The sequence below is a fragment of the Parasteatoda tepidariorum genome, chromosome 10 (assembly GCF_982258835.1).
Source record: "Parasteatoda tepidariorum strain Cologne lab strain chromosome 10, Ptep-v5.0, whole genome shotgun sequence".
NCBI classification, from domain to species: Eukaryota; Metazoa; Arthropoda; class Arachnida; order Araneae; family Theridiidae; genus Parasteatoda; species Parasteatoda tepidariorum.
The window spans coordinates 62553284-62565352 of NC_141764.1; the positions used below are offsets into that span (position 1 = coordinate 62553284).

General features: G+C 30.9%; 1 long non-coding RNA gene across 1 annotated transcript in view; it reads right to left on the reverse strand.

The window, feature by feature from the left end:
• Nucleotides 1-5542, reverse strand: part of LOC107444220 (uncharacterized) — a 30565-nt gene extending 25023 nt beyond the window's left edge. The window contains exons 1-2 of the long non-coding RNA XR_015429961.1: nt 4781-5542; nt 1026-1086 (exon numbers count right to left, since the gene is read on the reverse strand). This is a non-coding gene — a long non-coding RNA (uncharacterized LOC107444220). The remainder of the gene's footprint in view (nt 1-1025; nt 1087-4780) is intronic.
• Nucleotides 5543-12069: the final 6527 nt, after the last annotated feature.

Here is a 12069-nt window from a genome sequence, read left to right on the forward strand (position 1 = left end):
ATTATTTTGTTTTAGACTTGGTAGTAAAATAATCAATTGTATGAGCACTTTTGGGTCAGTTGTCATGGCAAAAATTTATGCATTTTTTGGATTTTAGATTAACACCACGGTGGTGGCCTATCTGGGTCGTTTGACTGAGGAGCCGGACTTGGGAGGTTTTTTCCTTCAGAAGATTCGGTGAGTTCACTAGGTTATTTTTTAAGCATTTTAATGAGGAAATGATTAAATACGTATGTCTCATTCTGCTTCTTGAGTAAGTATAAAATTAAAACTATATAAGTAACTGTAAATTTTGTATAGTAAAAATTTTAATTTCTTAATTTTTTTTAGGAAATCAACGTTGTTTGGATAAGGCCATGTATAAATTCAAGATACGTTTAATGCAGCGCTGAGCGATACAATTGCAAGTTTTTCAGAAATGTTATATTTACTGATATTGACACTTACGGCCCATGACTATGAATTGGGCGCAAAAGAAATCAATGACGGGTTAGATACACTGATCCATATAAAAGTTTCTTTAATATTAAATGGTGTAACATTCGGCCAATCATAGATCTATTTATAAAGTGATTCAATTGTTAGACACACAAGCTATATTTAAACAAAATGAGAAAGTTTTTCTTTTCAGTTAAAAGTTCTGAATTAATCATTAAGAGACTTAATTTGTACTGCATAACAATTTTCAGATGCAAAAAACTACATGTAATAATATTTTGAAAATAACAAGTAGACAGAAGCCTTTTTACTTATTCTGTCTGTTGTCATCAGTTGAGCATGTCTCTATTTTTGAACAACGTTATTAGTAGGACACTAGATTTCGCAGTTTAAAAATTTTGAAATTAAGGAATATAGAATAAGGTAAAAATGAACAAAGTCCTAATACATTGACCTCAAGACCGAAAGAGTGAAGTTGTTTCTATTACATTCAAATATTCTTAATAATATGCTGTGAAGAAAAATCATGCAATTTGAACAAAAAAAACTGACATAATTAAAGCTATCAGTAAAAGGAAATCACTTACAATTTTCTTGCGAACTTCATTGTCGACTACTATCAAGAAATCCGATGACTAAATGAAAGAGCTGTTAAGATTTAAAAACAACTATTGTTTATATCATTGTTGAAATACATGGTTACATTGTTAAAGCATGCGAATAATGATACAACTTACTTCGACATTTGATACAAAAATGAATACTGGTTTGTTGAAGAAAAGAAGCAACAATGCTTGTTCGTGTTCTTTCACTTTGTTTAAATAATAGTTAATTTAGCATTAAAATGTGTTGAGGTAGTTGAGTAAAGACAAGGTACAAAAAAATATGGAAACGATGAAATACCACGAGAAATACACATCGACTCAAAAATTTAAAAATAAACTCGTAAAATCGTTTTAAATGAGGAATTCAAATACACAGAACATCCTTACAATCTTTTCCCCTTAGGTAGTGTGGGGTCAACTTCAGTAAATTCAAAAGGAGTTAGTAAATTCAGTGGGGTCAACTTCAAAAAATTATATCAAAAAATAAGTACCCTCTTTTTCATTTCAGATTTGAATTTGCTAGTAAAAAACAGGTGTTGCATTTTGGTTCATAAGTGGTGTTATTATTTTATTTTCTATAATAACCGGTGTTATAGAGCCAACCCAGGGCTCGAAAAAACTCAGAAATTTTACCCGTCCCCAAGGACGGCTTGTCCAACAATGTACCCGTCTTCCTTTGAAACTAACCCGCAGCTTCTAAATAAATAAAAATATAATTTTCTCTTATTTATTACAAACATTTATATAAATTACACAATGAATTAGTAGTTACTAAGATTGCATTATACAGTAATAAAAGAAACACTAGGTTACTAATAGTAACCTAGTATTTCTTTTATGAAATTTTAGCAGACAAAGGTCAAGTTGTCTGGAATGTCAATTTATCCGAGGGTACCGCATTTTTTAAATGAATCAAATATAACGTTTGCCAGTTCCACAATCAAGCCAATGATTTACAGAAGTTTCTGTATAGAAATCTGAAAGGGGTTTTCCATTTAGTTATATGTTCATAATTGCATTTACCGCTTCTTGTTTAAGACCAGTACGTAATGCATTTTTTTAAGTTCATTGCTAAGTTCAACAGCTGCAGTTCTCCCAGACGGAGAAAACATCAATTCAATTTCAGGGTCATTTTAGAAATGAGGCGCTAGACTCTTGTAAGATAACAAAAATTGAAAATTTATCACGAACATTAACGGGAAAATGGCCGTCCACGCGGATGTCGGATTCGAGAAATTCGTTGTCCGCGGGGAATTTTCGACCGCCGAGGACGGGCGGTTTTTCGAGCCCTGAACCAACCCATTTTCAGGTTTACAACTACCAATGTTCACCTCCGTAGTCTTCTTTTATCCCAGGCCAAAAGACAAGGGAACTCTTAGATCAAGCATTGGGACAAACTAGACAGTGTGGAGGACTTTTTGATGGAATTAACTTCCATTTGCACGAAATTCAGAGGAAAACCACAAAAAAATCCCAATGATTAGTTTGATTTCAAAAGGATTCTAACCCGTGTTCAATTTACCCCTGAGAATATTTTAAGGGTCATTCTAATGACAAAAAAAAAAAAGAAAAAAAATGAAAATCGTAAGCAAATTCGGGGATCAAAACGGGAAGCCCAACTGGTGAGATTTTTCCGGGTTTCATTCCACCAAACAGGTTCTTATTCCAATCTCTGAATTCACTTGTGTGAATTTTTCTCATGCTGTGAACAAGTGAACGATTCCTGATGTCAGCACTTTGGTTTGTGAGATATCTCTAGGAGCAGGATTCACATCTACCAGCTAGGGATACTCCACTTTACAATTTTTTCAGTTCAATCGGTTTACTTTTGTTCATTATGAAATGCACTACTAAAATTATATATGCCCAAAGAGGATTTTGAATTCATATCTTTCATAAATATTCTGCAAATTTTACAATGACTTGACTCAAATGACTATTAGAAATACGTAAATTGATTAAAAAATTTATCATTCTATTGATCAAAACAACATTCCTGGATGCTTGTTAGAACTCTTGGAATATGTGAACCATCGGTTTGGTGTTTTTTTTCCAATTATCTATGGCCTGCACTCGTTGATCTGTATTTGATAGTTTCCGGGGCCTGGGTAAATAATCGTTTTCTGTGGTGATTACAAGAGGTCATATTACAAGTTAACATTCTTTATTGATATACTATTTTACAAAACATTAAATATTTGAAATAGTAATAGGATAGATGAATAATAGAAAAACATTGCAATTCAGTGTTTTTGCAGCTACTTTGATTTACATTTACATAGTATTTTTTTTAAAAAAATGCATCGTTATATAAAGTTTGTCAGAAATTTAAAAAAAATGATACAAATAAATAATCCCGAAGAACTGAAGTGGTAACATATTATTTGATTAAAAACGTCATTCTCTCCAAAAAAATATATATGTATGTAAAAATTGGAATTAACAGTCGACATGTTTCAAGCGCTCAAAAATAGACTCCCAATTTCAAGACTTGCCAGACGTTAATGAGAAGAAACAAAAGTGATTTGAAATATAATAAACGAAAAATGGAACGTTTTCGACGAAAAATGGAAGAATAAAGGTACAAAATAAAAATGGAAAAACCACAGGAGCCGAGAGAGTTGGCTTTTATATTTCTGTTTCTCACCTTTATTTTTCTATTTCTCGTTGGCAACTTTCGTATTTCATAGTTCAAATCACTTTTTCCTCTCATTCACGTCTGGCAAGTCTTGAAAATAGGTGCCTTTTTTGGAGTACTTGAAATATGCTGACTATTGTTTCTAATATGTGTATTTTTGTAGAAAAGGAAATTTTTAATCATGTGAAAGTAAATGGTATTATTTTTCATCAGCTGAATTTTTTATGCTACCTAAATCTAACTTCCTTTTCATTGTTTTATTAATTTTATTAAATCGGAATTTTCAACTTATTTTAAAATACTTTAATCTTTATTAGAAACATATTTGCTCAACGTTTTTTTTATAAACCAAGAAACTTGAAAAAATTACACGTCACAAGTTATTTAATGGATATTTTTCAAAGAAATGCATCTCAATTACAAAGTAAAAGCAAAACCTTCGTTTGCTCATTTTAATCCCAAGCTCATAAAAAGAAAATAAAAGCAATTTTAGTATTAAGTCCATTTCTGAACAAAGTAGTATTTTAATCATTTACATGAGTTAAAATGGTTTTGATTGTGAAAATTGTTATAAATTAATAAAAAATGTCATTTTTAAAACATAAGAATCAGTTTCCTAATGTAGTTAGTATTTATTTATAGAAAATATCTCAAACAAGGAGTTGGTCAGTGTACCAGTGGAAAATTTTTATTATTATAAATTTATTGTGATGTGTACCAATAAGGAACATCTTAAAAAAGTTAAAGGTGATGTTACCATTAAATATATTATACAAAGGAATGGGTTGTAAAATTTGATAGAGGTATTCAGTCGATAAAGTTTAAGACAATAAAAAAAAAGAGAGATTAATTAAATAATAAATTTTGATAATAAATTTGGAGCATCATAAATTGATGTAAAGAAAAGGCCAAAAGTGATCGAAAATAGTGGGAGGACAATTGCTTAAGTGCCACGTGAATTAACCCAACAGCAAGGGCTCGTGGTCAAGATAAAATTAGGGGACGACTGAATAACAACTATGAAATTTATACACAACAATAAATCAGTTGCAACTATCCTCTAGTCAAATAAATACAAAAAAAAAAATGAGTTACTCACCTCGATGAACAAACATGAAGACGTCGAGGAAAGAGAAGACAAATGTCGAAAAAAAAAGCAAGGTATTCACGTTCACATTTTTTGTTTATTAAAATTTTTTTTTACAGAGGACAATCGAATACCCTGAGTGGGGGGGGGGTGTTGTTAAATAAAAAAATGGGAAGTAATTGGCCAAACTCAAAATTGATCTAAAATGAAAATGATAAATAAAAAAAAAATGGCAAAAAAATGTAGCTTTGGGGTGGTTTGGCGTGGCTCGCTGACCAAGAAGGCCAGCTTACCAGCCGCACCGCAATCCCCGAGAGAAGTGTCTCTCGTGGTACCAAAAACGTTAATGGTAATGGCGTCACTTAAGCGCGGGAAAATGCGAGTTGAAAAGCAGGAGAGAGAACGACTGTCATTGGATGGGGAATTACCACACGATTAGGTCACCACCAATCAGTGCAAAATTGTACTCCCACATACCAAAAAAAAAATGCCAAAGGGGAAAGGTCCCCCCAAAAAAAGGCGTGAACTCCCGAAAATTCTAGAAAGATCTAGAAAACCCAGCCGGAAGAAACACGTGCAAAATTTGAAGGTTACTTGAAAGTGATGGGAAAAGAAGTTAAGTGGTGACGTAAAATTAGAATGTGAGGGAAAAGAATTCGTCCTTGAAGGACAGTGGGGTCAGACGACCTTGAATTGTAAAAGGTGAAAAGGAGAAAGACACAAAAATGTGTTGCTAACTTAAGAGGAAAAGAAACATTTCCAATTCTCTTCACAGAAAAATGAAGAGAAATAATAAAAGGAAAAGTACAAATATTATAAACTATGAACGATTAAATTAAAATTAAGTTAAATTCCGGACATAATAACAATCGTCACACAACACTGTGACATCAAACAACCAACATTAAACTAAAAAGGGATTAAATTAAAACAATTAGAAAAAAACGTCACACATCACTGTGACAGTCAGTTACAGTTAATATTCTTACTAAACTCAAAAATTCTTTTTTGAGAACTATTTTTCTTTTTTATTGTTTTTAATTTTATAATTTCAACGAGAGGTAAAATGTTTATGCAGATAATCAGTGACATTAGTTTTGAAACCATTAGTTTCTGTTTTCATTTAAATTTTAAAGCACTGGACTGCTAAAAATATGCCAAATAATTTGACTCATTTAAAAATATAATTTCATTTTTATCAGCTTATATTAGTTTAAAAAACTTTAATTTCATTACAGCTTTAGTGAATAAGTTTTAAAGTTTACTGATTTGATACTGATTTTCAATAAACCATATTAGTCCAAACTATATAATTCATAATAATTTTTTTTACGAGTGAAATGTTAAAAAAAATAAAATGCAAAGTCTAATCTGATTTTAAATTTATTTTTGAAAGAAGTCAGAAATTCAGTCTGTATTTTTTTAAATAATTTTTGATTTATTTGTAATATTTTTAAAAATTAATTATTATATATACATACTAAATTCTCGTATATTTATTTGGAAACTCATGGAATTACGATTTAATTTATAAAAGCCAAAGAGTAAGCGGAATTTTTAATGGGAAAGACATACTTGCCTGTTAAATAAAATACTTTAGTTGTCTTCCAAATGTAACGTTGCCTTTCTGATTCGATTTAAAACCGTTAAATCAGAGAAGCTTTCAGTACCATTATGTAAGGCTCCACATATCTACCAATCTTATAATCGTATTACGTTGAGATGGTTTCTCATTTCTCTGAATTAACGGTAAATACGTTGATTCGAAATGTAATTTACCGTTATTCATTGTTTCTGTAGTTGATCTTCGGATGTAGAAACTTTATTCATAATTGATCCGCCAGAAATAGGCTTTTAAAAATTATTTAACTTATGCTTCTCGTTAGGGCTGCTGAGGTTTGTGGTATTTCATCATTTTCTGGCAAGATGCAGTTAGTATGAAAAAAGTATTAGAAACCCTATTTTTAATAATATGTCCCTTTAACATATTTTTTTAGTATAATCTAATTACAAGTAAAATATATATTTTGGTACTTTTTTATTTACAAAAAACAGTTTAATAGTTGCTAAAAATCTGTTAGATTATCGGAATTATATTTATACTAAAATATTAAATCTGAAAATGAAAAAAAAGAAAAAAAAAGATGTTTCTCTATTTGTATCTGAAAATTCAGCAATGATTGATTTTGCAAATTAATGAATATTCAATTATTAATTATTGTTTCTCCTAGATTTAAGTAACTGAAAATGAGCGGAAATTTAAAAAATTCTCGTTTGGAAGAGAGTCGTGTTAATGCAAAAGGAGAACACTGAACACTGCTGTATTTCATAATCATTAATTATTAAATTTGCTAAATATAATATTTGTCACTTATTTTGACTGAAATTAATACAAATTAAGGAGAAAAGTGGGAAAAATAAGTTTAATAAAAATGCTGTATCAAAGAGTTAAAGTGCCGAAACATTCACGATTCCAAAAATATAATAATAATGTGGAAGATCACACATTTTAAAAATTGAAAAAGTGAGCCTCATTACGCTTACAGTTGAATAAACAAAATTGATTAAAAATGTTTGAAACAACTTGTAACTAGCAAAAAACAACTTGCAAAATACAAACAACAACAACTTTTCTCAAGTCAAAATTCTAGATGGTTCCATCCAAACATTTTGACGGTTTATGTTGGCTTCAGTGTAATTCATGATGGTCCAACATCATTCGATGGTGACCACCATCCAACATTTTTCATTACATGTTCATGGTTTTTGATGTGCCAACAAACAACATTTCATGGTATAAAATGCTACTCCAACTCAATGATAGTTAACCATCAAGAGAAGTTTGACTGTCATGGACCAACAATACATGATGATCCGTGATGGTTCATGATGGTTCCATCTATACATTTCCATGATGGTTTAATGGGACTTCTTGTTGGTTTTCAGAATGTACCATTAAAACAATTTCGGCTTTATTATGTGGGAGGATCATAATTCAGTCTAAATTCCTTCATTGGGATGATGGTTGTTTATGATAGTTCCAACATTTGATTTCTGTGATACTACTTTGGAAATTCGTGATGGCTCAACATGAACAAACCATCAAAACAAGCTGCAATTCTTATGTTGGACCATCATAATTCAGTCCAAATTCCTTCATTGGGATAATGGTTGTTTATGATCATTCCAAAATTTGATTTCTGAGATACTACTTTGGAAATTCGTGATGGCTCAACATGAACAAACCATCAAAACAAGTTGCAATTCTTATGTTGGACCATCGTAATTCAGACCAAATTCCTTCATTAGAATGATGGTTGTTTATGATAGTTCCAACATTTGATTTCTGTGATGCTACTTTGGAAATTCGTGATGGCTCAACATGAACAAACCATCAAAACAAGTTGCAATTCTTATGTTGGACCATCGTAATTCAGACCAAATTCCTTCATTAGAATGATGGTTGTTTATGATAGTTCCAACATTTGATTTCTGTGATGCTACTTTGGAAATTCGTGATGGCTCAACATGAACAAACCATCAAAACAAGTTGCAATTCTTATGTTGGACCATCATAATTCAGTCCAAATTCCTTCATTGGGATAATGGTTGTTTATGATCATTCCAACATTTGATTTTTGAGATACTACTTTGGAAATTCGTGATGGCTCAACATGAACAAACCATCAAAACAAGTTGCAATTCTTATGTTGGACCATCGTAATTCAGACCAAATTCCTTCATTAGAATGATGGTTGTTTATGATAGTTCCAACATTTGATTTCTGTGATGCTACTTTGGAAATTCGTGATGGCTCAACATGAACAAACCATCAAAACAAGTTGCAATTCTTATGTTGGACCATCGTAATTCAGACCAAATTCCTTCATTAGAATGATGGTTGTTTATGATAGTTCCAACATTTGATTTCTGTGATGCTACTTTGGAAATTCGTGATGGCTCAACATGAACAAACCATCAAAACAAGTTGCAATTCTTATGTTGGACCATCATAATTCAGTCCAAATTCCTTCATTGGGATAATGGTTGTTTATGATCATTCCAACATTTGATTTCTGAGATACTACTTTGGAAATTCGTGATGGCTCAACATGAACAAACCATCAAAACAAGTTGCAATTCTTATGTTGGACCATCGTAATTCAGTCCAAATTCCTTCATTAGAATGATGGTTGTTTATGATAGTTCCAACATTTGATTTCTGTGATACTACTTTGGAAATTCGTGATGGCTCAACATGAACAAACCATCAAAACAAGTTGCAATTCTTATGTTGGACCATCATAATTCAGTCCAAATTCCTTCATTGGGATAATGGTTGTTTATGATCATTCCAACATTCGATTTCTAAGATACTACTTTGGAAATTCGTGATGGCTCAACATGAACAAACCATCAAAACAAGTTGCAATTCTTATGTTGGACCATCATAATTCAGTCCAAATTCCTTCATTAGGATGATGGTTGTTTATGATAGTTCCAACATTTGATTTCTGTGATACTACTTTGGAAATTCGTGATGGCTCAACATGAACAAACCATCAAAACAAGTTGCAATTCTTATGTTGGACCATCATAATTCAGTCCAAATTCCTTCATTAGGATGATGGTTGTTTATGATAGTTCCAGCATTTGATTTCTGTGATACTACTTTGGAAATTCGTGATGGCTCAACATGAACAAACCATCAAAACAAGTTGCAATTCTTATGTTGGACCATCATAAATCAGTTCAAATTCCTTCATTAGGATGATGGTTGTTTATGATAGTTCCAGCATTTGATTTCTGTGATACTACTTTGGAAATTCGTGATGGCTCAACATGAACAAACCATCAAAACAAGTTGCAATTCTTATGTTGGACCATCATAATTCAGTCCAAATTCCTTCATTAGGATGATGGTTGTTTATGATAGTTCCAGCATTTGATTTCTGTGATACTACTTTGGAAATTCGTGATGGCTCAACATGAACAAACCATCAAAACAAGTTGCAATTCTTATGTTGGACCATCATAATTCAGTCCAAATTCCTTCATTGGGATAATGGTTGTTTATGATCATTCCAACATTCGATTTCTAAGATACTACTTTGGAAATTCGTGATGGCTCAACATGAACAAACCATCAAAACAAGTTGCAATTCTTATGTTGGACCATCATAATTCAGTCCAAATTCCTTCATTAGGATGATGGTTGTTTATGATAGTTCCAACATTTGATTTCTGTGATACTACTTTGGAAATTCGTGATGGCTCAACATGAACAAACCATCAAAACAAGTTGCAATTCTTATGTTGGACCATCATAATTCAGTCCAAATTCCTTCATTAGGATGATGGTTGTTTATGATAGTTCCAGCATTTGATTTCTGTGATACTACTTTGGAAATTCGTGATGGCTCAACATGAACAAACCATCAAAACAAGTTGCAATTCTTATGTTGGACCATCATAAATCAGTTCAAATTCCTACATTGAGTATATATTATTATATATGTTGGTAACCATCAAAAAATATAATGGTATATAATGGAATTACTGATGGTTACCATCAAGAATATGCTAATCCATCAATGGAAAACAATCAAGAATTTTGACTTGGGTTGTGATTAAAATAAATTCAAAGAGACGCTTGAAAAATTATATTTATTTTCTACATAATTTTAAAACTTTAATTACAATCCAATTTTAATTTAATTATTAGAATGAAATGATTTATTTGTGCTAATAAATATTCCTTAACCCATCTTTAATCAACCTAATCTGAAATTAATCCTCCATGAAAAATGCAAAAACTTATTATAATTTAAATATTCATCAAATGTAAAGGCTATGTCTACAATAAAACTGAAACTATATTGCTTGGCAGTTGAAAATATTAATTTTGAAAAAAAACATTCTTACATATTAGTATCATAAAAGTCTTTGGAAACGACAGTTTAAGTTGCTTCAGAAAAAAAACTATAATTTTCGAAGGTTTTTAAAGTATCAAAAAAAGTTTTAACGTTAAATAAAATCAGAATAAGTTTAATAACAATATTAATTTTTTTCATCAAAATATAAATAAAATTTTGATCCAAATAACTCTGAACCTCTTTAAAAACGAAAGCCTTTATTCGTTTCGATGAATAAGCTAGTAAAATGTTTCCACTAAAAAAATTTCAACTTCAAGTGTAATTTAAATTAAAAATTATAATTTCTTTGCTTTGTGTTAATTCTTTGTTTAGTTTTATGAGTGTGTCTCCAAAAGGGATCAACGATTTCATAACCTAAAATTTACGGTTTGCTACAATCTAATTAAAAGAACATAGATTTTCTTCTCTTCACATTATAACATTAGTTACACATTTTGTCAACAGAGTACGCTTTTGTCACAAAGAAAGTAATGAAGCATTGTTTTTTGCTGCATGCTAGACTATTCCAACTGAAAAGTTTGCCTTGGTGTGGTGTCAGTTAATTTTTTTTCCAGCCGTTGTCACTGAAAAGCGTGGTTATTTCGAAAATACTGTCTTATAGTTTTGTCTGTTAACAATACCATCTGTTAAAGAATCTTGAAATTTCTAACATATTTCAAATTTTAATAAGTGTCTCACAAGCCTCTCGACGACACGAACCTTTCGTTCCGAGAGCAGAAGACAACAAGCAGCAGATTAGATTATTTTAAATTTATTTTAGTGAATTATCAAAAAATTCTCTACAGTGTTTTTTTTCTAGTAACTAATTTAGAATAAATTATTTTAATTCAGATTCGGTCATTGATAAGAATAAAAAAAATTAGCTCAAAAAATTATCAACTATGATACGCAAATAGTTTTAAAAGCTGACTAAAAATTTTTTTGTAACTACTGTTACATCATCATCATCAATTCCTTGACAGCCTAGGGTGTGCCTTGGCCTTCCCAAAAAGTTTTTCCTAGGCTAACCTTTTTCCTGCTATTGTTTTCCAGTTTTTAGATTTTAGGACAGAAACGTCTTTTTCTAGACCATCTCTCCATCTCAAATTCAGCCTGCCTCTTTTTCGTGTGCCAACTGGTCTGGCACACGAAATTGGCATTGAAAACTCTTTTTTTCGGTATGGTCTTCTTCAATTCTGATAACGTGGCCTGCTCATTTTATTATTTGTCATTTAATATAGTAAATAATGTCAGGTTCATTATATGAGTGATAAAGCTCTAGATTTGTTTTTCTAAGTCACACGCCATTTAAAAAAAAAAAATAATAATAAAAATCTACTGCTATACTGTCAGAAATTTTGAAGTTAAAAATTTTTAAAATCATAA